This window comes from Crocuta crocuta, unplaced genomic scaffold (assembly GCF_008692635.1).
Source record: "Crocuta crocuta isolate KB4526 unplaced genomic scaffold, BGI_CrCroc_1.0 scaffold303, whole genome shotgun sequence".
Lineage (NCBI taxonomy): Eukaryota > Metazoa > Chordata > Mammalia > Carnivora > Hyaenidae > Crocuta > Crocuta crocuta.
In genome coordinates this window covers 2,232,209-2,246,282 of record NW_027528276.1, presented here as the reverse complement: position 1 = coordinate 2,246,282, position 14,074 = coordinate 2,232,209, and positions in this window count along the sequence as shown.

Here is a 14,074-nt window from a genome sequence, read left to right as displayed (position 1 = left end):
CCCAGACTCATCACACACCCTACCCAGGCCCCTGGCCCTGAGAGCAGCCCCCTCGGGCCTCTGAGCCTTCAGCGCTGACTTCCAGTCATGCCCTTAGGGACTGACAAGCCTCGCCATTCCTTCAGCCATGGCCCAGGTTCACAGGCAGTTCACACGGGTGTTCCCAGGCCTGGTCACACGGGAGTCACCTGGACTTTGGCACATGCCAGCACTCAGGCTGATGGCCACACCAGCTAAATCCCAATATCTGAGGGTGGGACTCTTGCATCTGCATTTTTATGGAAGATTTTTAGTTGAGTCCAATGTGTGGCCAAGGTCAAGAACCAAGCAATGTGAAACTCTCCTGGAGGGTCTAGTGTGAGTCAAGTTTTTTTTTTTTTTTAAATTTTTAATGTTTATTTATTTATTTTTTAATGTTTTATGTATTTCTGAGAGAGAGAGAGACAGTGTGAGCAGAGGAGGGTCAGAGAGAGAGGGAGACACAAAATCTGAAATAGGCTCCAGGTTCTGAGCTAGCTGTCAGCACAGAGACCAATGCGGAGCTCGAATCCACTAAACGTGAGATCATGACCTGAGCTGAAGTCGGACGCTTAACTGATTGAGCCACCCAGGCGTCCCTATGTTTTTTTATTTCTGAGAGAGAGAGAGACAGACATACAGACAGACAGACAGAGTGTGAACAGGGAAGGGGCAGAGAGAGAGGGAGACGCAGAATCCAAAGCAGGCTCCAGGCTCTGAGCTGTCATCACAGAGCCCGACGCAAGGCTTGAACTCACGAACCATGAGATCATGGCTTGAGCCGAAGTTGGACACTTAACTGACTGAACCATCCAGGCGCCCCTAGTGTGAGTCAGGTTCTATCCTTGACGTGCTCCCGTTATTCCTTCTCCAAAGCCCTGTTTGCCCTGGTGAAGTTGAGACCGTGAAATGAGGAAGTCAGAAGGAGAGGTGTGATGTGTGGCTCTTCCGGGCATCTCATTAGGGGCTGTCGTTTGACAGTAATACCCTGGTTCAACCCTCCAGGTTCAGATACTTAATATGCCTGCAGAGGGAATGAGACTCAGGGAACCAACTCAAACTGACTAGACTCACAGACGCCAGATGTACAAGCCAGATGCCATTTATTACAGTGTGGGGAGGGGACGGGAGAGGTGGGTGGATATGACTTTATTTCTATGAATAGAACTCTTATATTACCATTCAGAGAAACTTCTCCATGGTAAAAAAGAAAATCCACTATGTATTTCCTTCCCATCTTTCTTTTTCCATACATATTTCTTTTTTTGACAAACCACTAACAATTCTTACAATATATTCTATCTTATTTCTTGTAGAGGTAAATATTATGCACAATCGTTGTGCAAAAGTTCCATTGAGAAATTATACCACAGTTGATGGAACCATTGGATTTTTAGACACTTTACTATTTTCACATTTTAGTTGTGACATCATACTTGTAGTTATTTCCATGTTAAGCGCCCATCTCTTAGGCCCAATCCCCGGAAGTGGGAGTTGTAAATGCGACTCTCCCTGGGACCGCCAAGCATCCAGAATCTTTTCCCCGCTGTTGCGGTGTGTGTGTGTGTGTGTGTGTGTGTGTGTGTGTGTGAGAGAGAGAGAGAGAGAGAGATCCATGTGGCTAGATCAGTAATTTCCAAATGTTCCAGAAGGTGTAAACAGGTGTTTCCGAAGGGGCTGGGGGAGGCTGTGTAGTCACAGTTAAAACACAAAGTTGGGCTAAACACCGGTCACGTAAGTTTCTTTCTGTCTGGACCTCTGTGAAAATTCAAAGTGGAGTCTAACCCCAGTGTGAGAGGACCTTCCTTGCCGGAGGGGCTCGCTGGGCCTTTATTATGCTAATGTGCCCCGTGATGTGCCTTCACACCTGAATTTTTTGGAATGGGGGTCTTGATCCTGGGAGTCTAGTTTCTAGTGGGGCCAGTTTTCCAGAGAAGGCGTTTTGGGAAAAGCCAGACTAGATCTTGGATTCCTTCATGGGCTGAGGTTCTGAGACTTTCAGTCCAGTAACAAACGCCTGTCTGCAGCCCCTCATAGTCGAGTTCTTTCTTCTAGTACATTTCCCCTGATGCTGTCCTACCCCAGGCTTTGGTTTCCTCTCACTAGAATGACTCAGCAACAATGCCACCTCTTCCCCCTTTTCCCCCTCCACAGCTCAGCAGACCCACAGCTTCAAACTCTGCTCTGCTCCCACCACCCCTGCTCAGGGACTCACCTCCCACCTCCCCACCCGGCCTTCCTGACCCGCCTTCTCTGGCCATGCCAGCTTCCTTCCCCTCATCCTCTCCATCCACACCCGGGCCAGGATCTTCATCCAAAGAAGACTCAGCCTGCGGCTGCTCAGGGAAGTCCTGGAGGCGAGCGGGAGGTAGTGAGGACAAGATGGGGAGACGGGGAGGGAGGGCCGTGCACAGAATCCCCCGTCCACGCCTTCCTTCTTAAATTGGATAAAATCAAGAGGAGCACATGCGGCTCCTGGTGGAGAGGCCAGTGCACTGGGCCCCTGCCCTCCCCATCTCCATGGCAACCAGTGCACAGAGGTCTCGATGATGGAACTGGGCGGGAGGGGCTGGATCTCACCCCTTTCTTCTTGGGAACCTGAGCACCAGAGGGCTCCCGACCTTGACCCTGACATTTGCACTTCCTGCGCTCTCTGCCTTGCTCTCATCTACATTTACCCAACACAGAGCTGTGGAACCTCTCCAAGTGCAGTTCCTGCACCTGAAGATCAGAAGACGGTGTAGGCCTAGTCTCCGGGTTTCAGCTGAGCATTCATCAGGGGCTCCCGTGACACATGTAGACACCGCAGTAATAATGGAGCCCATTTATTGCATCTCTACCATGTTCCAGGCCTCTTTCATATATATTATCTTATTTACTCATAAATCATGAAATGTCAGAGCAGGAAGGGGCCTTAGGGACGATCACTCCAGTGGTTTTCAGATTTGCTCACGGCAATGAACTTCTTTTTCTCCTAAGTGAAACTTTGCGGCAGTAGCTCTGTACCCAAAGCGGGTAAAAGAAGCCGTGCTTGCGCTGAACTCCAAGTTTTGCTCCTCAGCCTCCCTTTCGCCTTAAGGGGACTCTGGAGGCCCATGGGAAACCACTGGAAAGCCACTGATTTAGCCTCATCCTTCATTTCGCGGGGAAGACCCGAGGCTCACAGAAAGGAGGCCACAGCCAAGGTTACACAGTGAGTGAAGGCTGCCTGGACACGGCCCTCCATCCCCTGGCCCCATAATTGTGTGCTGTGCTTCTCTACCCCATCCGGGGATGTGGACCGGTCTGGGCTGAGCCCCGGCAGCCTCTGTCTGGCGGCAGTGGTAGAAGCCAGGCCTTCTGTTTATACTGCCGCCCAGTCGTGTGCAAGATGGAGAGATGCCCACGGAGCAGGTGGTGTGGGCAGCTCCCACAGATGCCGTCTGGAGTGGCCAGATGTGCAGGCACCCGATGCCCTCCCAGGGCAGGCTAACCTCTTGCGCTGCTAAGATCCATCCAGGACAAGGCGACAGCAACTCTGAACATTTGTAGCACCTCCTGGGAGAGGGACACCCCTCACTTCCCCAGCAGAAGCAGGCCCGCATCACTCAGGGATGGGAAATGGCTGCTCTTTGCCCTGGAGCTGGCTGGTCCTAGGGGAGTGCTGGGCCTTCTGAAAGTCCAGATCCCCAGCACCCTGCCCCGGGGAAGGCCTGCGTAGCAGGAGCCTCCCTTACCAGCCTGAGCTGTCATGCTCCCCGGTCCCTTTGGCTGGCCTCGCTTGTTGATGAGACGGTGCTGGGAAGTACCAGAGTAGGAGGGAGGTGGATCCTTTGCTCATCTTGAGGAAACAGCTTTCTTCCCAGGCTCATCCAAAGGGTGCCCACGCCACTGCTGGGGGGAGGAGGGAAGGATAGCCCTGATTCTGCTGCAAGGCCCACACTTGTTTGGGTGAAGTGAGCAGTGAGGCTGGCTGCAGCGATGGACATGGCCGTGGCCAAGACCTAGAGCAGGGAAAGGCAACAAGAAGCATTCGGTAGTCATTCCACAAACATGACAGATGACATTCTGCATGCCAGACACTGCGAGGTGCTGGGAATGAGGCTAGACGAGCTTGTTCCCCTTCAGGGGTTTCCCTCAAGTTTTTCCTGCCCCTGTTATTTGCACTCAGGGACGCTTGTGCTTTTCCTTTGCAGCACATGCCACAGTGTGTAAATTAGATGTTTGTGATTGGTTTCCTCCTGTATCTACCTATAAATGGCAAGTTTTGTTCACTACTGTATCTTCAGGCCAAGTACAGTGCCTGGCACATACGAGGTACTCGTAAAATATCTACTGGATGAATACAAAGAGAGTTGCTTTTGACAATCACAATGTGCACTCTCTTCAAAGTCCCAGAATGTACCGTTTAAAGACTGTACCCTCGCTGACCAGGCACATGGCTGGTCAAAGCCAAGCAACTCAAGACACTGATGCCTTAAGGGATATAAAATGGTTGAACGCTGATAGGTTGGGTGGACAGCATTGATGGCAGAGCTGGGGGACTTCATCTGGGGAAAAGAGGGCTGTGGTCTTATCAAATAGCATCCCCAGCTTTTCTCTTGCCTCCAGATCCTTAGTGAGAGAGCTTCAGCGGCAGGGGTAAGAAGTGCACACGTCAGGAAGCTGTGGTAAGCTATCATGCTCATTTGTACTTTAAGGGAGAGTCGGGGAAATTGAAGGCTCAGCTAGTGATCACATGCCCCACTGGCATCCAGATTCTCAGATGTGGGCAGGGCATAGGATGGGTGCCATAGCTGTCATGGTGGGGGAGTGGGGGGAGAAATTCTCCTGGAGCGAACCACGTGCCTGGAGTGTCCACCATGGGGCCTTGCTCCAGAATCTCCCACCGGTGGCTGCAGAGAAACTTGCTATGAGGATGGGGTCAAGGCGGTGGTGGAGTCCTCCTCCTCAGGTGGCTCTTGGCAGTGACTTCCTAACCCAGGAAGCTTGAGGAAGCATCGACACAGACATTCTGAGCAGGAGTGTGACACCTGGATATTACACACTGTAATGGAACCAGCCAAGTGGTAAATGTAGCTTTTAAATAGGTTTTGTGTTCCCCATTAACTGCCCTGATGTTGATTAGCCCTGACAGCCAAGGAGAAGGGGCTGGTCAGCAACTTTCCCCTCACGAGGCCTCCCTGCTCCCCAGGGCTGTGAGAGCTCAGCCTACCAATTCAGCCACGTACCAGAAATTGCATGAACATACTTGGGAGAGGTGGGGGGATGGCTTTTTGAAGGAATCTGGTGGGTGGGCTTAGCCTAGGCTCCTATTTTCTTTTTTTCTTTTNCTCTGATTTGCTCATTTTAGCCTCTCTGACTGGCGTGAGGTGGTAACTAGGCTCCTATTTTCCTTCCACCCTTTTCCCTACCCTTGCACCTCAAGTAGGGTTGACCATGGAGATTTTGAGCCAGGTGCAGGGGATGACCTCCCTTTACTATACAGGTGTGGAAAGGGGGGGGGGCACAGTATTGAGGAACTTGCTTAGTCTGGAGGTGTCCTGGGAACAGAATTACGCTCCAGAATTTGAAACACCTGAAAGGTCAACTGGTTCTGATCTATTTAATGGCCTTCTTTAGATGCACCTTCAGACTTGGCGCTGGAGACAGGTAGATCCACACTCAAGAGTCAAGGAGGACACGTGGAGGACAACTAAGAACCCAGGGACCATGGCATGAGGATGTTAGGTTTCCTAAAATAAGGTCAATGATTGAAACCATGGAAGATTCCGGAAATATGGTAGCTCCCAGACATATCCACCTTCTTGGAATATCAGAAGAGATTATAATGAAGGAGGCTGTGGGATTATTGTCCTTGGGGAGAAAGAGGCAGGAAAGGCTGGGGAGATTGAGTCCTGCCTGGTAGCTATGATCAGGGTTCATAGGTATGTTGGTGGCTCCAGAAGATGGAGAGAGCTGGGTGTGTCCTTAGCTGGCAGGAAGAAAGAATTCAGAGAAAGTTGATCAGGGGCAGAGAAGTAACCCCAGGGTGCTGAGCTTAGAGGAACAGGTGTGGGGGCTACTTCTCCAGCCTGCTAGGGTCATCATGTATTCTCAAAGGACAGTTTTATCAACTGATCTCATTTATGTATCGCCTAGTTCAAGTCCTGGGTCCTGAGTATCTGATCAAAGGAGAAACATCCCCTTTGTGTGCCTTCCTCTGGGTGAATGACTTTTGCTCAGCCCCAGACTGGAGGAGGCCAAGTTATAAAGTCCTGGAAGTTTATCTTAAGTAGCTCCCTCCTCCTTTTGCATCTGTCTCTGTGGGTGGCCTGCATCTTCCTCACAATGTTTTACCCCACTGCTCTGGCAATGTCCACTCCCCCTGCCCCCAGGATGAAACCTTTGAGAACTCTTTCAACTCAATAGAGGTGAATTGCAGACCTGAGTTTTAACTCTATTCCATCTGACTCCATGCTCGTGTTCCCTCAAGCACCCCGTGTGGCTTTCCCATAAAAATGCTCATCATAGCACGATCCACGAAATAAAAAACTGGAAATAACCTAAATGCTCAACAATTAGGAGGTTGTTTAGTAAATCATGGTGCATTCATTTGTTAGAACATTACACAGACATTAAAAGTGATCATTACAAAGACTGTATAGCAACTTGGGGAAAGGTTTATGATACGACACTAAGTGAAAATACAATGCAAATATTACAGTTGCTTCAGTTGCAATGATGGAAAATATGTCAGTGTGTCAACAAGGGCTGAAAGATAATATGTAGAAGTGAAAAATGGCTGTGTTAGAGTAGAGGAGTGATGGGGTGTCTCTTTTTTTTTCTTTTAAAATAATTTGCTTCTCTTTTTTTTCTTTTTTCTTAGTCTTTTTTTTTCCTCTGAGATATTTTTTCCAGGTTGGTTTTGAACATATAGAATATAAGATCAGACAAGACCAGAATCTGAGAAGTTTCCACAGTGGAAAAATCCTCAGAATAGCGATGCTGACTCCTTCGTGTAAAATGAACCCAGCTTAGACAGAGAACCTCTGTATTGTGGTTAAGAGTATGTGTGTTGCAATCAGAGAGACAAGGACCAGAATCTCAGGTCTATTATGACTATCTGTATAAGCCTGACCCAGAGAAAGTACTCCTAACTTTGCAGAAGTGTAGAGTCAAAGCAATCTGATATAGAAGATAAGCCTCTCAATACATTTTAATTCCACAGAATGTCTTTCTAACCCCTCCTCCCTCATCTACTATCAGTACTAAGTATTTAAATTTCCCTTCTCTCTTCCCAAGCAGAACCTAATGTTTGGCGGGCGGGCAGGCGAGAGGAAGGAAGGAAGGAGAGCTGCCTTAGCTGTTGCTGTCCATGGTTCTGAGTCAGTGCTGCACAGAAGTACATGGTTAAGTTGTGGGAGCTAACACTCCTTCTACCCTATCCTAGTCATCTCTGAAATCAGATTTATGCTACCACCTTCAATGTAGTCTTCATCACTGGGAGAATGAAAAACGTTGGTATTTCTGGAGCTGGGCCGGAAAGGGAATTAGAACAAACTATAGGTCGGGGACAGGGAAGATGACATGTCAGCCCTGACTGACTTATGACCTTGGTTAATGACAGCAAGACACATCATATACTGGGCAAAAAGTGAAAGTTTTAAGTACCAGTATTCTTTGTAATGAAACCAGGAATGAAAAACTACAGGACAGTTAGTGCTGATGCCACTTCTCTAATCTGTAGTTGTCACAATCTTGGTATATTTTATAAGGTGTAAAAAGTGGTTTTGATGATCTATTCCATAGACTATCTCCAAAACATTGCTTGATAGCAACCAGCAAACAGCAATTCCAATAAGAAGTGATCTGTGTCCACTCTGTCTCTGTCTCTATCATATTCTTTTTCTATTTATCTCTGCCTTTCTCTGTGCTCAGGTAGTCTCTCTCTCTCTTTCCCTTCCTCTCTCTCCCCCCTTCCCCTGCCTCTTCTGCATTCCTCCCTCTTCTCTCCCCTCAATCTATTTTTGCTTGTCAGAAAAATACTATGTAATTTTCTTTAAAAATTAATTCTACTCTACAAAATCTGTCTAAAATATTCAAGAGGAAAAAAGTTTCCTTTAAGAGTAGCTTACATTAGAACTGTTTCTTCTAGTATAATCGAGTTAATGAGCACCCCCTTAGAATTTAATGCAAAGTAACTTTCACACTAGTGGTGAGCTTCAAAGATGGGTGAATAGATAACTAATAGCATGGTTCCCTTGGCAACCAAGGTAAACTTTGATCCTGATTGGGCAAAAATAGTTGAGGAAAAGATGAAATTAAGTACAAACAGCCATATTTGTCACCAGTGCTCTTTGAAGCAATGAGAAGAAAAGAAAGGCAATAATGGAAGGTGGAAAAGAGCAGGAATGGATTATGAATCTGAAGTTACGTGCACAAGTTTTCTTTTTGGACTATGGAATTTGGTCTTGACCTTGCTGGAGGAACTAGGAGGCAGGAGTGACGCTCAATTCCAATCAAACCAAAAGCAAGGAAAAAAAAATTCGTTCCAGAGTGTTGGATATGGTCAATCCATGAGTAGCTGTAGCAGGCCATCAGATAGAGGTGAATACATGCTGCTCATTGGCCCTGAAAGCCAGAGCCCAAAGCAGAGCAAACAGCCCAGAAGGCTGCTGATGTAAGGACATGTTCAAAGAAAATTTGCACCCCAGTCAGTCTTTGAAGCCTGTAGCCTCTTTCTACTTAATATCATTTTAATTCACCCATTTTCTCCATTCCCCACTGCCTTCAATCAAGCTTTTATCATGTCTCACCTGAATTGCTGCAACATCTTTCTAACTTATTTCCACACTGGTCAGAAGGGTTCTCCTCAACTCCTCAAATCCAGTAAGGCCATTCCCTACTTAAATCTCTTGGAAAGGACAGGGATAGTTAACATGAGCATACTTGATATAAACTCTCTAGCATTGAATACAAGGCCCTTTGTGATCTCGCTCCAGCCTTCGCCTTGCCAACCAGCCACACCTCTCATCTCCCCCCATCCTGCCCCACCATGAAACCTATTATTAGGCACTGAACAATCTGCCATTCCAGTAATTTTTGTGTCATTCTCTTCCTTTTATCTGGGTTAATCATTCTGACTGAATTCTCTCTGACTGAATTCTCCTACCCATTTCCAACTACCTCATGTCCTTCAGGATTCAGATAAGGCATTGCTCCTGTCTTCCTTGACCACTACTCCTTCAAAATCTTAGCTCACTACCCTTACTATGTATTTCCTAAACAGCAACACACACTTTATTTCAATGTCTATCACTTTCCCGCATGACTGTTGATTTTCCTGTCTTTCTGTCTTTACTAGGGGCTCCTAGAGGGCAGGGACTGTGTTTTGCTTTTTGTGACACCCAAGCTCTTAGTGTGGTGTCTGGTATATGCTTGACACTCAGTAAACGTTTATTGAATAAATAAACTCAAGATTTCCAAGTCAAAATTAATTACAGACAAGGTTGAAAGTGACAAGGGAATAAATCTGTCCCTTAACACTGTATTTGTTTAAGCCTTTCTTCAAATAAAATTTTCTCCTAATTTTAACATATAATTGAGGAGTTAATATCATCAATATTTGAAATTTCATGCTTTCAATAGAAGAAAATAGCACCTGTGAGCAAAGAGCAGCTGTCAGTGAAATATGAGTGGTGATAGGATGAAGGGCTTTGGGAGAGCAGAGGAGAGGGAAGGGTTGCTATTGAGTAGAATGACAGAAAGGCCCTTTGTAGCACTTAGGAATTGCCTATTCTGACACTGTGCCTTGAATTCAACATGGTGCCCACTCATGCACTATGACTGGTGGCTAACGTGCTGAATTTCTGGAACCTCAGCTTTCTCCATGGCAGTGGGGTATCTTAATTTGATCCACCCCTATTCTCATCCCTGGATTGTCCCAAGGTCTCCCTGGCTTTGGATCCTTCTGGTTCATTTTTTTCCCCCTCCTGGCTCCATGTTTGTATAAAAGATACACTCTGTGTTCTTGCTTTCTTGGAATCCAAGGGTTTAGATCTATCAAGCTCTCCCTGTTCCTGGATGTTTTGGATTATCTCTGAGATCTTACATGTAGTGTCCAGCTGATTCTCTGCACCAGGGATTGGGATAGAAGTAAGTCTTTAAGGATGGTGGTAGCTTAATGGACAGAAATTAAGGATGGGGCATAAATTCCTCAAAATGAGGGAGAGAATGAGTAAATGCATAAGTGGGAGATCAGGGGTAGAGTGCTGATTTGGGCATGGTGTCTAATCCAACCACAAATGGTGTTCAGTGAGAGAGCATGACACGAGAAGGGCATGGAGTAGTATTCACACCTTGGAGAATGCCCACCACTGAAGACACTGGGAGAATATGATCCAATAGACAAGGCAGGGAGCTGCAGGAAGAGATGGCAGGAGAACCTGAAAGACACTGCAGTGGGGGTCAAGCAAGACACCAAAACAAAGACAGCCCAGCTCTTAGAGCCCAGGAAGCCATTATAAGACATGCTTCACAACAAGTTTTCTCACAGGTACGTAGTTGGAGTCATGGCCAGGGTCACAGACCAGGAAGACACAATTAGAACTACCAATATCCATAGATGTTCTAATCTAGAACTACCATAGATCATTTTAGGGCTTAAAATTGATGGGGGAAATCAAGAGACAAAGATTAAGACCAAGAGGGATGAGTGGTTGGCCTCTGGCAAGGTCGTCCTGGGAGGCCTGTCCCTGTCCCTACAGGTACATCAGCAAACATATTCTATCTGAAGTCTTCTGGACCAGAATCCAGCATCTGAAAGCAGGGTGGGAAGGCAGAGTTCACAGTGCTATACAATAAAGAGAATTGACTTTGAAAGAGTCATTGGCTTGGGCAATCTGGAAGACAATGGAAGACTTACAGGGAAGAATAAGAGTACTGAGCCAAGTTACAGGAGGTCAGAAGGAAAGAACCCTCCTTCTTTGACAAGTATGGCTGTGGAGGAAGGTGAGAACTAGGACAGTAGCTGGGGAGCTCAATGGAGGCTTTAATACTGTTATTTTAATAGTTATAGTTTGCATGTAAAACATAGATGCTGTATATCCATTTCCGGCCACGCACTCCAAGGGAAGAGCCCACCCTAACAGGCTCTCTGCTCCCGTGGTAAGCCCAAGGTTTCACAGGACAAAGGAACTTCCAAAGACTGTCATCTGGAAAATGGGCTCTAGGATCTGCAGGGGTCTGTGAAGACAGCAGGGTCTCTTTTGTGTCCTTTGAACTATTGTCAACATCCCTCCAACCTCAAAACAAAGGATCCATTTACCTGTGATCAGACAGAACAAGGCTGATGACTCAAATGGCAGATTTCTTTGCTTTCGGCTGGAAGTACAGCAGCGGAGTCAGGCAACAGGGGTGGGCTCCTGCGGCTCTGAAGCCCTGATTGCCAGTTATAGACGTGTTTGATGAATAAAAAATGGGGAAGTGAATTAATTATTACTTATGAAATGCAGATTGTTTGGTAGACAAATATCTTTCAAACTTTGGGGCCCTTCAGGGAGGATACAAAAGGAGCGATGAGAGGGTTGGAGTCCACAGATCCGAGGGCAACTTTGAAAACCCGGCGCCATAATGAATGATGGCAGCTGTCTTTCTGTCTCTCCCTTTGTCTCTGTCTCTCTCTGGATTTCTACCCAGCCTTTCTGTCTTCCTGACTCTACGTTCCTAATGTTCTCTGCTTACGCCTTTGTCGTTCGGTTCCCATCTTCAGTCTGCCCGAGTCAGGGCATGAGCCTGGTCTTCCTGTGCACGCAGCTGGGTTCTCGGGAGTGCTAATTACCGTCGGCATCCGTCTCATGGGCTCCACATCTCTTGGGTTTTTTTGGTGTTGTTTTTCTAGTGGCTTCTCTATCTATGTCTCCGCTCTCTCTCGCTCTCTCTCTCTTTCCCCTTTCCCTCCTCCTCCTCTTCCTCCTCCTCCATCTTCTTCTTCTTCTCCTTCTTCCCTCCCATCCTCTTTGGTCTGCTCATGGTCTATAATGACATTTTCTGCCTCTTCCCTGGTATCTTAGTCTCCCTGGTTCTCGGTTTTTCTATCACGTCATCCTAACTTATTCTCATTGCTAGCTGAAGTCCGTATGTTTTGGGGGGGGTTACTTGTGGATGGTCTGTCTCTCCTACCCTGACCATTACCCCTCTAGCCAGGGAGCTCTTTGAGAACAGGGCTTTGCCTTAGTCATGTCTGTATCCTCAGGTCCTAGAACAGTGCCTGGCAAATGGCCGGGGGCAGGAGGCAGTGGAAGGTGTCAATAAATATTTGCTGGTTGACTGGGATCTATGTCTCCGAGGGTCTCTACTCTCATTTTTATTGGCTGTCTAGGTCTCCATGAGTCTTGAGTTTCTCCCATGATCTCTATCTCTGTCTTTCTCGGTCCTTAGCTTTCTGTCTCTTTCTGTCTGGAGGAATCTCTTTACCTCGTAAAGCTTTTTCCTGGCCTCTGTTTCTTGGCATTTCCCTCGTGCCCTCCATCTCTCTCAGCAGCATGGGAAGGGGCTGGAGGGTAGTCGGGCCTGGTCCTCCTCCTAGACCTCGCCTTCGGTACTGTGCAGCCTGCGTTGGGCCTTCCCTCAGGGACCCTCCAACAGGGACAATAAAAAGGGAGGGTCCTTTGTTTGTTGGAAGCTAACAATGGCGATTGGTTCTCAGACTGGTTCTCGATCAGACAGATAAAGCTGTCTCTGATTTGATGAACTCCTCCCCCTCCCCTCCCCACCCTCCCTCCCTGCCCCTCTGCTCTGACCAGTAAGAACTTTAAAGGGCTGCTCCGGACAGTGACTGCAGCTGGCTGGCCACTGGCTGGGTTGGGGTGTGGGAGCCCCTTTCTTGACAGTTCTTGCCTCCTTGTAGGCTGAGTCACAGACAGATGACTTGGTTACTGAAACCAGCAGCTGCCTCTCTAGACCCATAACTCTGGTTGGATTCATCCAAACATAATGCAGGGGTCTAGACCCTGGGAAGGGTCAGCCCTGGAAGAATGTGGGATGTGGCTCCAGGCCATCGGGGTTAAGAGCATGAGTCACACAGACGGGTTAAAATCCCAGGTAAGACACTGACCTCATATCTCAGTCTTCACATCTGTAAAATGGGAACATTTTGTCTTGTAGGGAGGGTAGCGGATTAAATGGATAATACACGGCAAGGAAGGCATCTGGCCCATGGTAAACACTTGGTCAGCAGGAGCTATGGGGAATTCTGGAAGGATGAGAGCACACACGGTTGTGCTGAAAAAAGTTCTGAGAGGGCTGTGTGTGGTAACACCCGATCCCTGGAGGGGGAGGGAGCCTCCTCTGGCCATCTGGTCCAGCCCCCTGCCTCAGGCAGATGTGTTTGCAGGCCACCATTGGGCAGACAGGAGGTATTGTCCGGAAGTTCCCAGAGGCAGACACGGCAGGCTCTCTATGCCCCGTCTCTAGCCTTCCTTCTGTGACAGTCAGGGTGGCTTCTTCCTGTCCCCGTGCAAAGCCTCTAGCTTTCACACTGCCTGGTGGCCCATGGTAAGTGTTCCCCAGACCTAAGAAGAGCAGAGAGCTCTCGTGCCGTCCGGCGACACGGCCCTCCAGAGACGGAGCCTCCCAGATGGGAGCCTTCACAGTCCCCCATTTCAGTGAATTACAGGAAGTCAAAGATGACACAGAGCCTGCAGCGCAGAGCCAAGAACTCACTCGAAAATATCTCTGAAGCCTTTCCCAAGTTCCTGGAAATTGAGGAGTGTTTCCAAGACTCGGCCTCTGGGACTCGGCCAGTGTGGGCCCTGCCTTCCTCTCCAGCACCCGCCCTGAACCTGCGAGCACCACCCCACGCCCCGGGCCCGCCTCACTGTGGCTCTTCACCACCCTGGGGGCCATGGCTCTGGGTTTTTCAGCGTGGCCCCGCGTGGCACCTGCGGATGCGACAGAGCAGGAAGGGGGAGGTTGGGGCGAGACTTGTTCCCATCTTTGCTCCAGATGACTCACCACCTGCCTTCGCTTTTCTCTTCCCATCGTTACGTAATCCTGGCTCCGGGATTAAAAATACTCTGCTGACTACCCCGTCCAT